Here is a 16659-nt window from a genome sequence, read left to right on the forward strand (position 1 = left end):
CTTTTAGCGTATATTATAATCTCGCGGGAAAACACCGAAAGAATGTTTATGAGGCTATGTTTTACGCTCAAGATTGGGATACATAGGCATGAGTCGCTCCATTTAGCCTCTGAAATTAAAATTGCTAATTGGTAGGATGCACGGATGAAGAGAACGCGTAGAAACTCGCCATCCAGCGGCTTGGAAAATTAAGGATTAGCGCTTTCGGTGAGAGAATCTCTAGGGGCTCGTTTACGTTTGCGAAACAATCCTATAACTTATATGCCATTAGCGTAGTCTGATACAATACATTTATACAGTTATTATTACGTCAGCGCGTATCTTCTGTTTAACATTCGTCATTCATATATTCCCAGTGAATTGAATCGTGTATATTACAGAAACTATAAATTAAAGCATGTAACATTTGGTAATTAAAAATATTGATGTAGTAAGAAATTATTCGGTAGTTGTAATATTTAAATTGAATGACAAAGGAATTTCCTATAGCAGTATTTATCGTTGTAATCTCTATATTATTTTTTCTTACTTTCTTCTATATACGAAGTGTCTTTGTGCAATTAAATACTGCGTTAATGTTTCTGTTATTTATGCTATTTTTTTCAATATAGAGTAAATTAATCCACTCCTAGAATTATTATTATAACCTGTCAAGCATATAGCTTGCTATGTAATCTGTAAATCTGCTTATTATGTAACTAATTTTAAAGGTCATTTGTGCATGGAGGATCTAAGACTAGACAATAGTTAGCAATGTACTCTGGGTTGAGAATAGTAAGATGCATGCACGAATTATGTAATTTATTCCAATTATATGAACCACGTTACATGGACAATTGTTATTATAATATATATAGAAAAATAAAGCATATGTGGAAGGAGTGAGCTTATGAAGGTTTCATAAGCAACGCTTATCATCGTAGCGGGGATGTAGCTCAGTGGTAGAGCGTTCGCTTTGCATGTGAAAGGCCCCGGGTTCGATCCCCGGCATCTCCAAAATTTTTTTTCATTTTTTTTCTTGCTAAAATTTAATTATATTGAGCAATTAATAGTAAATGTGAAATATTTTGTATAAAATGCCTTGATTATTAATTATAAACGAAATAAAATATTTATAATTATTTAAAATGGTTTGGTCAGTAATCGAGAGTTATATGTATTTCTGTGAAAATACCCCGACTATGATTATTTTTTCTTATTACACGAAAACATGGGAAAAGAAATCCGTAAAGTTCATTGCCATCTTTTGTACCGGAGGGTCGCTTTGTCCACTACACACGATTCACTCGTTCATTTTTTAGAAACCTTTTAACCGCTGTCCACATCAGTGAAAGTTTTATCTCGTAGAAGCCAGAAAATTGCGAAATTCGTGATAACTTGGCGGTGGTGGTGGTCCGTTTGTTTAATGTTTGCAATTCTAAGAATTCCTCAAATATTTCTCACTGACGTGTAAAGGACGAGAGAGGAAGGTGAAAAAATGTTTCTTTGACCTTTAAAACCTACGCCTACTGTAAATATAACATACTATATTGAGAAAAAGTGAGGATCGATAAAGCGAGAGAATATAAATGTGCATAATTCAGCAATTTTTTCAAAGGTTATGAAATTACGCGAATGAGATAACGCGGTCGTTTGAAAAGAGGAAAATGGAAAAGCAGGAAGGAGGGTGGATGGGAGGTGGGGAGGTGGTACTGGTGGTAGAGGCATAGGTAGCGGTGATCGATGTCGATGAGGCATACGCAAAACGCAATTGAGGCCCCGAAGGGGTTGGTTGGTGGCTGCTCCTTGCTCGCTCGCGCGTGTCAGAATGAATGTCGGCGAGGGACGAATTGAAAAAAGTTGTTCGTAACTGCAGAATTATGTTGACTGCAGCGGAATAACGTGGTTTTACAGATCTCATTCGCACTTTAATCGATTTAGCGCAAAACTGCATTTGATTGCAACGCGGTGCACTTACTTTTTTTTTGCCAAGCGGCCTGCAATATATAGTATACACGTATTGTACACGCAAATGGTAGTCTCATGCACAGGAATATGCAGCAACCACTGCAGCTCAACGCACAAAATGCGCTTAGCGTTAATTTCTACAAGGGAGGATATTGCACTCTTGTTTCTCGCTGTGGAAAATGACGTTTCGTCCAAAGCGCAAAATGCAAAGGGATATTCCAATACTCATACGCATGATTGACCAATTTCTAGTGATATTCAGTCAACCTGCGCAAATTTATTCCCTTCCGTGCATCACTCGCGTTGCCCGTAAATTATAGTTAATGTTTTTATCGCCGAGAGAAAACGCGAGCGTTGCCTGCAAATGTAACGGCTTGAGTTGATTAATTCTGACGGAAGGTGCATGGGGATGTGGAGAACACGGGAGAACATGATATTTTCTCTCTGGGATCTTCGGATGAGTCGGGTAAACGATGAGATTAGGCTTTCTGACAGGCGGGAGACGGAAGAGTGGAAGAGCCTTGGTATATATATATATATATATATATTATAGTATATGTATGTATGTATACAATATAGGTAGAGAGAAGCAACGAAACAAGCTGGCGCAAATAGGTAGAGTGGAGGGGAGGGGAGGGCCAGTAATTTAATTGGAATTCCCTGTTTGAAATTGTGAAAAAATCGAGTCATACGATCGGGTGGGGTTTCGGGAAAGAGAAAAACTAGTGGCTAGGAGAGCTGGGGAAGTTGCGAAAGGATGGATGGAGATGGGAATGGGGTGGATGTTACGCGAAAATAGAATTATAGGAGGAAACAAGATTTGTCCGATGATGCAGGTGAATGCCAGCTCGATGTACAGGGAGAGTGGATCTTCCTGGTGTCGATCGTGGGGACTAGACAGGACAAATTTTTCGGCTTTAAATTTCGGCGCAAATTGCCTTTGCTAAATTACCCTCAATTACTGTTTCATACTCGTGGACAACCTTCGCATCTATATATAGCATACATATTGGCCGGGGGCCGAAACACCACTGCAAAATATTCTATCTACAGGCCGATGCACTCAAGCGACTGTGTATTATATATATCAAACTGAAATTGTCGCAGCACGCATGCACGAATCGATGGATAATTTTCTCCAACAACGAAATCTTCGAGCCCCGTTTTCTCATTGGAGAGAAATATTATAGAATTACAATTTATTATATATTAACGTTATATCGAAGCGTATTATTAATATGTAGAAAGAGCTTTTTAACATCATTTTACGCCTCGTTTTTAAATGAAAATTGATTAAGAGCATAAATGAGAGAAATGCGTGGTGCATAGTATAACCAATGCGATTGGGGGAGGATCGAGGGGGTGGGATTCGCAGTTAATATTCATAGAGCGAGGAAAGTATCGGGTTTTCGTTATCGCTGCATCAGGAAGAGCAGTGCGCGCGCAAAGAAAAATATTGCAACGGTAGCAAACATACGATGTAATTCGATTCGGGGAGACGCAAATATTTGCGCGGCTGTAACGGTGCCGCTGTGTATGTTTCGGAACTGGCCCCAGGGCGCGCAGGTTGCACCGGAACCGTCTATAGACTCAGCACCGCGGCGCATCCGGTAGTTTCGCCGCAGGTCAGTTACGTGAAAATATTCGCCGTGCCTGTAACGTGGCTTCGGGCTTAATCCGGATTCCGAGCGAGAAAACAAGATATTTAAGCCATGCTTCGGATCTCCGATAGCTGGCATTGCCCTAGGCTCAGAAGCCAAGTCTCCGCAAACTGCGTCCATGCGTCCACCTCTTACGATCACCCTTATATACATGGCGTATGCATATACACCGTGAAATGTAAATTTCTTCAATTTCCAAAACTTGCTCTCTCCCTCGCCTGTAACGCAGCATTATTTTCAGGAGGGTCATGGAATTCAATGAAGCAATGCTCTCAGCAAGAACGCAAATTAATGTCAAAGTTTGGATTTGCTTGCCGCGCTTCCCATGAATTATCATTAAGCGACACGATTATTGCGTCTGCTGACGATAATAGCGGCGATGGACCATTATACTATAGGGGCATATCCAAATCGCCCGCGGTCCTCTAATGATCGATGCCCGCGATATGCTCATTGAGTATTTCTCGTTAATGACCGTCACACTGTCTCTCTTCTCCGTGTCGAGCTTCATGAAAATATAACGCCGTTCCGCTGCGATATTCCAATGCAATTCACGCTGTAAACGCACGAGTCTGTATCGTATATGTATACAATACGTAGAACCATATTTCTTTGTCCGAATAGTAGAGAAATTTCGAGGGGATTTGTTTTTGTTTACACAAACAGCTCCGGCTGACTCGCGCGTAGGTGACCTTCCGTGTATACATATCAACAGAATAATTTAATAGAAGCGATGAGAGCACTGTAATATCGCAGTATAAGGTCTGCGTGGGTCTTAACCTCCATGGCAGCTCTTTCAATGCTCATGATTTGCCGAAAATAATAGATTTATCATCCCCAATTGGCTTCTTACTTAACTCAGTTCATATATAAGCCGGCTCACTTGCCGCTGCTGCCGGGCGACCGGCGTACGCCCCTTTGTCGACGTTGAGCGATTTAGGCGGAGGGATTTTCTCGGTAATATGCAAGGCGCGGGCACGCGGGACGTAATTCAGTCATTGCAAGTCATCTGGCTGATCCACGCAAGCCTGCTGCAAGGCTGGTTCGTGCGATGCAATCCATCATTCGTGACGACGACGACGACGACAACTACGAGTATTGAAGTTAAGTGGTGGCGTGATTTTGCTAAATGCAACTATACGCGAGAGCAACGCGTTTCGCGTATGAACGATCCGCTCGATACGCGGAAGATATTGATATTGGCGAGTCTGTTTTGAACCTGAATTGTATGTATACGGCGCGTGGCCTGCTACTCCACGCGCCGTGTAAACCCGGCCTTATACGCACGTATGAGAATAATATTCGAGTTGGTGCGGGCATTATGTATTCGCATGTGTGTGTGTGTGTGTGTGTGTATACCTGACGGCGTGGCTGACGAGAGATAGATCAATACCAATGACGACCAAGTCAAATTTATCTGATATTTTCCACTTTCACCGTATCGGTGTTGTAACGAGGGGTCTCCGCACTTTCAGCACCGATTTCGGCTTATCTCGCTGCCTTATCTTCAGCACGAATATTCACGCAAATTTATCGATCAGCCGTTCCTCTCTCTACACAGCCTCTGCCCGACCCGGCGCGCCGGCGTTCAGCCTTGCCGAGTGGTCTTCGAGCCAGTTCGAGCGTCAGTTTTACGCACGTCCTCGGGGGACGTGATAAGGAAAAAATAAGAAGACTCTCCCAGATCCGCGCGTTATGAGCATGAATTTTTATATTGAGATTTTATCAAAGTCCAGTGCTTATGTACGGGGAGGGAAAAATAAAATGAGAACTTGGCGATTGTAGTATTGTATAGGCTTGTAAAGAAGATCGTTTCCTTTTCACAACCCTGAATATCATTTCTTTTCTTCGTTTAAGTAATTTCCTCCTGGTGTAATTTAGAATGCTTCCAATTTAATGTTACACTTTCTTGATTAAAAGCGCATTTGCAGCTGTCAAAGTTGAACTCTGTCATTTCCAAGTGTTGCATATTTATGCGACTTATATTAAGTAAACATTTCTTGATAACAAAAAAATACGTAGAGTACGCGCGAGCGTTGTTTCTATTTATGCCTTACTAGCGCAAATGCTCACCGGAGGCAGCGTGGCCGAGCGGTCTAAGGCGCTGGTTTTAGGCACCAGTCCGAAAGGGCGTGGGTTCGAATCCCACCGCTGTCAAGTTTTTTTTTTCATTCATTATCCTTTATATATTTGATTAATTTATCATTATTTTTTATTTAATATAGTTTGAATTTGAAATAGTAAAAAGTTTTAAAATATTTTAAAAATAAAGGATCGAGAGGAATGATGGATTGCTGCTATTAAAATTGTTTTATACACTGATTGACATATTTATTACTTCAATTTGTAATGTTTAATATACTTTTATAAACTGCACGTTCTAATAATAACTACAGAATGCTTAATATTAGAATACATGAGGTATACGATACAAAATTAATTATTATTTCGACCATTTGAAGATAAGCAATTTTAATTATTCGCTTTGTAAATGACAGATGGTTAATTAAAAAGTTGATGTTACAAAGTTTTTCCAAAAGAAAGGTCCCACCGAGATTTGAACTCGGATCGCTGGATTCAGAGTCCAGAGTGCTAACCATTACACCATGGGACCATTTCGTACCAAATTGCCAAATCTTTAATAGAATTGCGAAATCGCGCAGTAACCTTGAAAATTCAAGTCGACTTTAATTTGTTGATTGATCAGCAAATCATTGAAATCTACTTATTTAATACTAAATCACCATAGGAAAGCATAAAAAATAATTTATTTGTATTAAGAAAAGTTATTGTTTTTTATTCGTTTAATACTTCCAATAAAAACTGCAATAGTTAAACAAAATAATAATAGCAATATTTAATCAAGTTGTGTATTGAAAATGTATAAAATGTAACATAGCTCAAAAACTTAAAGATTTAATTTTTCAATTATTTCAATAATAATCTAGTCGATATAAAAAAGAAACTGATAATCAATAACCAAAGCAAAACTTATGTTATGTAGACACCTTAATTAAGGAGAAACAATTGACGAACGGGGATGTAGCTCAGTGGTAGAGCGTTCGCTTTGCATGTGAAAGGCCCCGGGTTCGATCCCCGGCATCTCCAAATTTTTTTTTTCACCGAATAACTAATTTTTAATAATTTATCAATGAATTTTGCTTCAAGTTCGCTGTTTTTTTATTACATAAATATATAAATAAATTAATTTACACGAAATATACACGCACGATTGTTATAATACGTATATACATATAACAATCAGTAGCAAAGATTGTACAGTACTGCATGAGCAACAAGCTATTTATAGCAGCAAAATATACCCGTAGAGAAGGAAAAGGAACGTTAATGCACGACTATTCAGCATTCCAACTATATATACGATAGCAGTGGCCGTATGTAAAATAAAACAGGGGAGATGATAGGATGCAAATGAAGTCGAGCAAGGAGATTGAATGGTAATAGTCTTCGATTCGTCATATGCAAAAGTTTCGTATATGTATATCCCAGGGAGCACCCCTTGTCAACAGAAGAAAAAGATGGTATCATTTGAATTGCCACAGTCATCATGCGGATAGATATACGGCAAAGCTATCTTTCTCATTGAACGCATACTGAAAATAATCGACCGATACGGTATCCCGTACAGCAAAATAACACGTATATATCTACAGAATGTTTTTCTTTTTCTCATTATCTGCTATATAAGACCTTCCCCCTATCGGTTTTTTTCTTATAATAAACCAACACAACACATAATTCCCACGGCAATATGCCCCGATGGAATTGCATATGAATCTTTTAAAAAATTTATGACATTTGATTTTTGATGTTCATATACAGTTGAGGAAAATTATTTGTTGCAATCTTTTATTGCTTTCATTTGTTCTCTTCTGACAAGTATACATAATCTACGTATACATACAAGAGTATACGTATATATAATATAGGAGGGACCTGTACAACTATATCGTAGGAAAGTTTGGAAAATCTAATGGGACACCATTAAGATTGTGGCATTTCAAGTATTTCTGTAATCCAAGGGACAGAGCCCCTGTCACTCGACCGTTATAATATTCTGTTCAGGAAGCTCGCATCTATTTTGTCTCAAAGGAGCGCATAACTATGTGAAAACAACATAAAAAATCTCGTCGAATGGATATCGAGCCGTGACCTTCGAGGGTCAGCATCGAAGCGTATGACCATTTTGTCGCCCTTGTGAAAATTTTATTTACGGATATCCTTTAGTGTCCGAGTTTTTCGGAGAGCGAATTGCACGGATTTGCCTCTGACTGCGACTAGGATACATCCGGAGAATATAAATTGTACATTAAAGAGAGAGAGAGAGAGAGAAGAGAGCAAAGGAACGAAATAGAACAAATGGTGCAGAGCACTATACTTGAGATTCATCTCGCATTATGCACATGGTATATTATAGATACATAGTGCAATGGTAAATTGGAAAGCAGTTGTGTCAGTCTCGGAGCTAGCGCAATGGAAGGAAACGTGCGAAAGACGAGAGACAGGGTATATATAGGCAGTATACGAAGAGAGGAGAAATCAGCGTGTTGTCCGAAGCTACAAATTACGAGGAGTGAGAGACTATATAGTATAAGAGGTGAAGAAAGGGTAGGGGGAGGACGAGAAATCCATCAGATGGAAGAGATCACGCCTGCCAGTGTATCCTGCGAACAATAATACGGGCCGCAGACAGTTTTTGTATTTTCTCCTTTTTTTTCTCTCCTGACGCTCCTCTTCTTCTCCTTCGGTGTATTCTATTCTCGAAGAAGGGGGCGGCTTTAAATATTTAGGCGGCTAATTTTCAGCAGGATTTTTAAGTCGACGAAGGAAAGTGAGAATTGAAAAGGAACGCGGTGACGCGAAGGGTGGTACTGGGCAAAATGTCCTCCAGACTGAAATAATAATGAGAGGCGCCAGCGCCTTTAATCACGATATTAAACATTTACGATTGCCACGGCCTCCTGCTCCTAAGACCCGATGATCCTCTCTCTCTCTCTCTCTTCGTCTCTTCAGTTTTCATTTTTTCTCCTCACATTTTAGCGAGATCCGATCTCTTCCTCCTCCCTCCTCCCTCTTCTTACCTCACAAAGCAACTTTTCAGCTTACCAGCTTCAAAACTCATTTCGCTCGACACTGTTTATGTTTACGCAGGTGCCGATAAGACTGCGCGATAACCGAATAAGATCTACCACTTATGAAAATTGTCCCGCTACATTTTTTTACGCTCCTTTTTATTCTTTGCTTCTTCCGACAAATCGCGAAAAGATTACTCGAGACGGATGGTGGGTGGTGGTAGTAGAGTATAGCTACTCTTTATCTATATATATACATATATATACAAAAGTGTACGGGTGAGGGTGGACGTTTTGCGCTAAAATAGGATAGTGTGGAAGAAAAGACTCGGACATTGGTAAAAGAGACCATTTTTCTTGGTGGACGTTGCTATTACGAGATTATGTCCCATGCAGCTATATTGATGACAGAGGCAAAGCCACTGAATCGACCAGAGAGCTCAATCCACGGTTTGTTTTGCTTTCGTGCAATTTGTCATCCATTGTCCGACCACACACCCCCGAACCATTCTGCGAATCGTTATTTATGATTTCGAGGCTGTTTGATTAATTTCGTGGGCTCGTCATACCTCCAAAATCACCAGAAATTCCCTGACACTTTTCCGATCACACCGGCGTTCGCTATAATAAAAATTAAAAAACTCTATATAAAAATTCTTCCCCCCCCCCCCCTCCCCTCCAATTATTATATTATCGTTAATCGATCATTATACTCTCATATAATATACCAGACCAAATATTAGCTTGACGTTGAAGCTATTAGCATAATGCGAAAAGTAAATCTCGCTAGGTGTGTGCGTGCGCGCGCGCGCGCGCATTTGTATAGCGTGTAAAAATGCCCATATTTTTCATCTTCCCCTTTCGAGTATTTTTTTTTTCTTGCCACGATATTAGTCGAGAACAGGCACCCCAGGGTTTTGGAAAGTGAACGGACGAATGGGAAGTTGCGCATCTTTCCATTGTGCATCTTTCGCGCAAGGGTTGCGTGAAATACATTCATCCGATTCTTTATCTGTCGTCATTCATAGGGTCCTTCATTCTTGTCCAACGACGGAGAAAGTCGAGATCGGTGTTGTAACGTGAGAACAGCCAACAGATGCGATGTAAAACGAAATTACAAGTGTTCAAACATCGTAACAACGTGTTGGCCTTTTTGGCAAAATTGTTTTGACAAGCGCTTTAACGCCTCACCTTTCCATCCAGCCCTACCCAAACTAAATAAGCGCGACGAACCTAGCACAGCACTGCCATTTTCCCACTCGCTCTCCATTGTACCTCCGCGTAATCTCCTATTCTATATCCAAGAACGCGAACCAATCCTAAAATCAATAACGAGACTCGCTACACTTTTAATAATATTTACACTTTTGCCATATAAGAGCAGAAAATTACGACTCTCTCCTTTTCTCTCTCGTTACATGCGTTTCGCGAAGCTTCCTCTGTTTACAACAGAGGTGTTATCATTTATGCGGAAGAAAAAAAAAACTTTGCTAGGTGTGGGGTTCGAACCCACGCTCCCATACGGGAACCAGAGCTTAAATCTGGCGCCTTAGACCGCTCGGCCAACCTAGCCATCCGAGGATAGATCATCCGGCGGTGAATATTCCCAATATGGAATATATTTATACGAGCTTCGGTCTCGATGATACTCCGCTGCCACGATCCGTCGAAAGATCCGGACAATTAAGCGTCATTTTGCCGGAGCAACGTCTCTCGCGATTTCTATCGGTTTTCCAAGTAGCTCTGCTATTGCGGTGGAGTGTAATTTTTAAATAATAGAAGGAGAATCGTGTATGCATATTGAGATTTCTAATCTAAAAGATGTTATGACTCGATTGCTAGCAGAAAATTACAGCTATAATCAGCGTAACACTGCATGCATTTGTAATGTAACCGCTGGTTTGGTTGAGTAGCGGGTAATGCACGTGTATTTCACGAATGCCTATTGATGTTTCAATGTGTGTGCAGTAGACAGAGAATGCGATAAGACGGTGTAATGGATTCACAATGGTTAAGGCGTTGCAAAAACAAGCGAAGTAAAAAAAAAATGATTTCGACGTCTGAGCGATGGTTAGGCTTGTAAAAAAAAGATTGAGGGGGGGGGGAGAGGGGGAGCTTGATAACAGAAGTCATATTGGCTGGGTTTTTATGGCGTAGCTTTGAGAAGTATCGTTGATGTCGTTGTTGATGCCAAAATCGCGTGCAGCGAAATACACTAGTACCAGTCTGCACCTATCCCGGACTCGAAGGCACCCCTCGCCCCTTAGGCTTCTGTGTGTCATTAGCGTAATCATTCTCCGTCACTTAGACGTCACCCGAGCCTAGGACCACTCAACTTTTGAATCGTCCAAAGTACAAACCTACTTTGAAAAACATTTCAACGTCGAGTGGTGCTCGTGAAGACACGACACCGCAGCTCGTTCCTATATCCTTCGTTACGATGCTTTTTATTATTCAATTCCGGACCGAGGGACTCTTCTCTTATTCATCCTCAATCTCTCGCCATGATTAATTTTCATTCTTTATCTTTGCTTATCAGAATTTACACTACACGCGGGATCCCAGAATCGACGCGTTTCGCAAATTCAAAAGATGTTTAACGTTTAATTTATGCCTTTTGAAGTTCTCTGCGAGATAAGCCCGAGGCGAGTCTCCGGCTCTGTACGCAATACCATAATATATAAATATATATATATATATATATATGATACGAGCGGAGGCATGTAGTTGTACAGGCTCTCCGACCCGACTAGCTGCAGATGCACATTTGAAAATATGACGAGTTTCGCTTTCCAGAAAATAACGGCGGTACGTTACAAGGACACAATCCTTTGACTTTATGAAGGAGCATGGAAAAAAATTAGCTTTTTGAAATAATCCACGTGTGTTATTGGCTACTAAGGGTCGTTTCATGTTCGCCGCTCATTGTTTCCGTCGTGCCGCGTGGGACTGGCTTTATGTCAATACTTCAAAGTTGCTTAGATCCGCATGGAGGGTACACCGTATGCCACAAAAGTTGCGCAGCCTCCGCTCGCTCTTTATACCGTTAAACAAAGTAGTGTGGAAAAACAAACATTAACCTTTTATATTAATTTGCTCAAAATTTCTCGCTCGCCACGTCACTTTCTCCAACAGATTTTACTCCAGCAATTATTATTTTCTTCTCCCAACGCAATTCACAAAAATCTCTTTAATTATTCGACTCTTAACGATATTATATATATATATAGCTACTAGCTATTACCATTATTATTATCAGTCGAAGATTTTTGTCGAGTCTCCGTGCTTTACTCGTGCACATTAAGTCGAACGTTAGGGTGCATGCATACGTCGCACGACAGTGATACTTCTCAGCAGCGAGCTGAAGTACTAATCAAGGACTCGTGGTCTTTTAAGGTTATTAAAATCGTCAAAGCCACAGGCTCTACAAAGGGGTAATTATTCCACGACTGGTAGTTCCTGGCTCATTCTCCTGGGAGCAGATGTGCATAAAGCAGGACGAGCACGTCGAGTCTCGGAAAGAGTTAGCTGCAGCAGAAAAAGGCTGATTGTATTTTTCATTGAAGAAGAAGAGAGCCTTGTACCATTAATACTATACGCCTGTGTATGCTCAAAGCAAAGTACCGATGATACAGATATACGCACCTATATATGTATATGAAATATCAATCGATATACTGCACATACTTGAAAAATGTTCGGGTAGTTAATAAGTTACGAGGTAAACGACGTTATAAGACTGTTTGAACGATTGGGCCACTGGAAATAAAGATACGGAGACGTGCAAAAGTCTGGGGAGACAGAGAGCGAGGTGGTTCGGGGGGGGGGGGGGAGGCGATAACTGACCACGCGCGCACTTATATGCAATCGTAGTATACTTACATTAGACAAAGTACCTGCTCGCAATCGCTTTAAGAGCAGGAGCATGCCAACTATGAAAGGTGTTAAAAGGCATCGTGAGCGTTCTAGCCGCGATAAAGAGCTCGTATAACTCCCCCCTCCCCCACCCCTCCTTTTTCTCCTCTCCTGACCAAGTATTAAGGTGAAAGAAAAAGGTCGACTGATGGCGTCACGCGGCGACATCGTCACTTTTAAAAGAGACTCTCTGCGCAGTTATGCTGCGAGATATAATCCGTGGCCTCTCGATGCATTAAGTATTTCCATGCACTTACGCGCATATATATATATATATATACTTACACGAGAGACACGTGGTGAAACGTGGACGCACCCATACGAAACGAATCCTCCTCGCGTCTATATCCGCGAGTCGCGAAAAAAGCCAAGATGTTAAATGTACGAGATTTATGCTACTAGCGAAGGGTTTTAGCCGCTTGGTAAAAGTGCTTCTCTCTTTCCCGGAACTTCATTTGCTGATTATTATGCATATTTCATAGCGAGGGAGAGAGAAGCGGGCGAGACGAGAAACTTGCAAAGCCGATCCAATGAGATTTTCTCGAAGAATTTGAGAACCTCCAGAAAGCTGAGGAGATATAAGTTTGTTTTCATGATTGGTACCTTCGGCGTCTATATAAATGAATCGTTAATCTTAAACCGTATATACAAGCTGCACGGAACATTTGTATGTTTCTAAGCTTAACGAAATAATTGGTTGACTTTATCGTCCTAACAGCGTGCTACTGGCCATTATATTGTCCACTTAAACGATGTCTCGGTAGATTTATTTTACGGATATATATATATATATATATATATATACCAAGTTTTATTATTCTCTACAGAGTCCTCGATCTCCCTCTCTCTTTCTTTTCTCGAAAATTGATCGACTCGCGCGAAGACTGGGATCTATAGGATGAAATAAGAGGGATGAATATAAACGAAGCAATTGTTTTGCAATTTGGGTGATATTCCAATGTACCGGATTAGAAGCAGTACACAGTGTACATAAGGTAAGGTGGTAGGAGTCGACGAGTCTCGTCCAAAATAATCGTAAAATTTGATAATTAAATTTAATCGTGCCCTTTTAACGACCCCCCGAGCGCTCTGGACGCGGCCATTGTGCGTCGCTGGTCCCGTTTCTATTTTAATGGACGATTACTCGAAGCTTTAAAACATATGCTTTATATACCCCGAGTCGAAACGATGATGCGCCATTATTATCCTGACACGTCATTAACTCTGTCAGTACGTACAGCCGGTGTACATCGGGCACGAATGAATCTCGTAACTCGAAACGGTTGCCCTCTCGCGATAAAACGGCCTGCAGCAATAGTAGTAATTCTTGGAACCCTTTACATTCCACTGGCAATTCGTTGCAGAGTCGTTCGGAATCGACGACGGTTAAAAGGACGGGGGGGCTCCGTTTGGATTTGTCCATTTCGCCACGCTGCTGCTCATCGAATATCAAATTGCTCGTATCTTCCATGCTGCCTCTGACGCTACTGCTGCTGCTGCTGCCCGATAATAACTTTTTACATTTTAACAAGAACTCAAAAGTAATCTCACCCTCTCCCCCATCTCTCTGCCCCCTTCTTTCCATCTACACTTTCGACAATTATCAGTTGAGATTTTACGCCGAGATTTATATACGCGAAAGACATTATATATATATTTTTATAATATAGTAATCATCATCAGCAAAGAGCAGTGATAATCTCGATGATTTTTTGTTCCATTGGATGAAAGCTTCACTCGACAATGTTGCGTTTTAAACGAAAAGCATTTAGAGGTGGCTCTTCCTCCCGTGGAGGAGGGAGGAGGATACGACGATTCTTTTTGATACTCGTTCTCCGCAAAAGTGAGAGGGCATTCTTCGCTTTATCCAAATGAGAGAAAGAGAGAGAGAGAGAGAGAGAGAGAGAGAGAGAGAAAGAGCTATATACTTATAGGGGGTTGCTTACTGGGCTCTGGCTGATCTGGTATAGGCCAGAGGAAGAGGGAGTGAGTGGGTGGTGAAACTGTACGGTACCGCGGGCGCGGTAGAGCTTTGACGATGAAATACGAGCGAAGCGCGGATCATTTTGTAAGAGTCGAAGAGCGACACAATGGGCCAGAAAACAGGCTGCAGGAGAAGGAGCCTACATCAAAGTCCCGGAAGTTATGGACGGGGGCAAGCTGGTGCATCCGGCGTAGACTGATAATCATCTGTATGAAATACTTTGTAATCGTTAATTACGACCGAACCTCTTGGACTCTTTTGGGGGGAGGGACTACGCGCCGCCGAGTACGAAGGGGACTCTCTGTTTTTTGCTCGCCTATCGCAAACTCGGAGCAAAGCTCTAAGCTCCGCTGCAACGGAATCAATAGCCCTCCGAGCGTTTCACTGAATTGCATGAGAATAAAGCAGGAGAAAATATCATTCCTCTCCTCTCGATAATATCCACTTGGGAAACTCGAAATCTTGCGCTGTTTATGTGGGAAGTACATACTACATATATACGCTGTAAGCGGAATCGTCAAGGTGGCGGTATATATATATAAGAGAGAGGTTTCACGCACGAGCACAGAGTTAAACTGTATGCTATTAGGGAAACGTCTTTGGTGGAAAGGCGGCGCGGCGCGGCGCGGCCGATAATCTTTGACAATTGAGCGGAAGCAATGATCTTGCGAAATAGGAGCCCCGGGTGGTATAGACGTGTGCGGGATAGAGAGGACTGAATTTATCAGTAATATTCAAATGATTCGAGTTGTCCGCTCGAAAGAGCCGCGGCAAACTGCTTGGCAGGCTCAAATGAGGCGTCCAAAGATTAAGCGCGAATTCCTTTCATCCTACGCGCGCCTATACGTACCAAGCTCAACTTTTTTCCCCTTTTATCTCTCCTTTTTTCACCAGCAGCAGGGCCACGAAGCGCTCTCCGGCTAAATGAAGCGATCATGGAAACAAATCGCTGGAGAGAAAAATGCTTACGCTCTGCCAAATACAGCAATTGCTCGAGAGCACATAAAACGCTAGAATATCCCTTGCACCGGCGTCCTAATAATTTCAATGTGCACGACTATACGAGGATTGATATAGTTGCGCGAGTCTCGACCCAAAGAATATACCGGGCTTTTTTCATTTCAATATCGAGCTCCGAAAGATGAGGCTGAAAACTTTTCAATTCCAACTGGAACCTCGTTCGCAAATTTATTACAAAGTGTGACCAATCTATCTATCTATATATATATATATATATATATACGTTATCGAATATAAACTTATAGAGATACAATAAAGTTTTGTATAATTATATACACATAATTTGTGCGTAATGATATACCGATGTGCAGAGTGCAAGGTATATACGTATATACAGCTTATGTTTCTTCGAGAAAAATGAGAGGCAAGAAGAGCGAGGTCGTTAAGTGAAAAAAGTTTTCCTCGGCAGCTTTTTATCGACGCATCTTCCCTGAATTTCCTTACCGTTATTATGCTCGCGTTGTTGATAATTATTGCGAAATCGCTGTAGGTTATAATATTATGAAAACGACGGAGAGCTGGCTCTCGTTGGGCTCGCTGGCAAGTTTTCCGCGAGTAATCGCGATTGCTTCTAGGAATATTTCGTCTCGGGGCCAGGGCGTGTCGTTTCTCGTTTCTTTGCTCGCTATTGCCCATTAACTGGCGGCTGAACTCGGCAGCGATCGCGCCAACTGCCAACTGCCAGCCAGGCTGAACCGAGCGAGCTCTCAGGAAATCAAGTCGACTTATCGTTACGTATCCGCGAATTACCGTTCACGCTATACGTATCTCTCGTTGTATATACTCTAATATGTATATGTGACGTACCCCAACCAGTATTATATATATATGTATAGCATGGCTGGCTCTACGTTACATGGCACTAAACTAATAAGAACAAGATTATATACTTGGAGTTAAAGTAACGTGTCATACGCGTACGATATACGAAGGTGAAACTCGCGTGGAAGGCTGCAAGTTCAGTGGCCTTGAGATTCTTAGCAATATATATATGTATGTACCTATATACCTTCTTTGTCGTCCCACATTTCACCTTGCA

General features: G+C 41.4%; 5 non-coding genes across 5 annotated transcripts; 3 read left to right on the forward strand and 2 right to left on the reverse strand.

Moving 5' to 3' along the window:
• The first annotated feature begins 924 nt into the window (after positions 1–924).
• On the forward strand, positions 925–996 carry TRNAA-UGC (transfer RNA alanine (anticodon UGC)). Its single transcript has one exon. It is a non-coding gene; the product is annotated as a tRNA-Ala (tRNA).
• A 4689-nt stretch (positions 997–5685) lies between these two features.
• Positions 5686–5765, forward strand: TRNAL-UAG (transfer RNA leucine (anticodon UAG)). Its single transcript has one exon. It is a non-coding gene; the product is annotated as a tRNA-Leu (tRNA).
• A 385-nt stretch (positions 5766–6150) lies between these two features.
• On the reverse strand, positions 6151–6222 carry TRNAQ-CUG (transfer RNA glutamine (anticodon CUG)). Its single transcript has one exon. It is a non-coding gene; the product is annotated as a tRNA-Gln (tRNA).
• Positions 6223–6644: 422 nt separating this feature from the next.
• Positions 6645–6716, forward strand: TRNAA-UGC (transfer RNA alanine (anticodon UGC)). Its single transcript has one exon. It is a non-coding gene; the product is annotated as a tRNA-Ala (tRNA).
• Positions 6717–10189: 3473 nt separating this feature from the next.
• Positions 10190–10273, reverse strand: TRNAL-UAA (transfer RNA leucine (anticodon UAA)). Its single transcript has one exon. It is a non-coding gene; the product is annotated as a tRNA-Leu (tRNA).
• Between the last annotated feature and the right edge of the window lie 6386 nt (positions 10274–16659).

The sequence above is a fragment of the Prorops nasuta genome, unplaced genomic scaffold, assembly GCF_024137725.1.
Source record: "Prorops nasuta isolate Cenicafe-Biocafe unplaced genomic scaffold, Cenicafe_Pnas_1.2 PNAS00014, whole genome shotgun sequence".
NCBI lineage: Eukaryota > Metazoa > Arthropoda > Insecta > Hymenoptera > Bethylidae > Prorops > Prorops nasuta.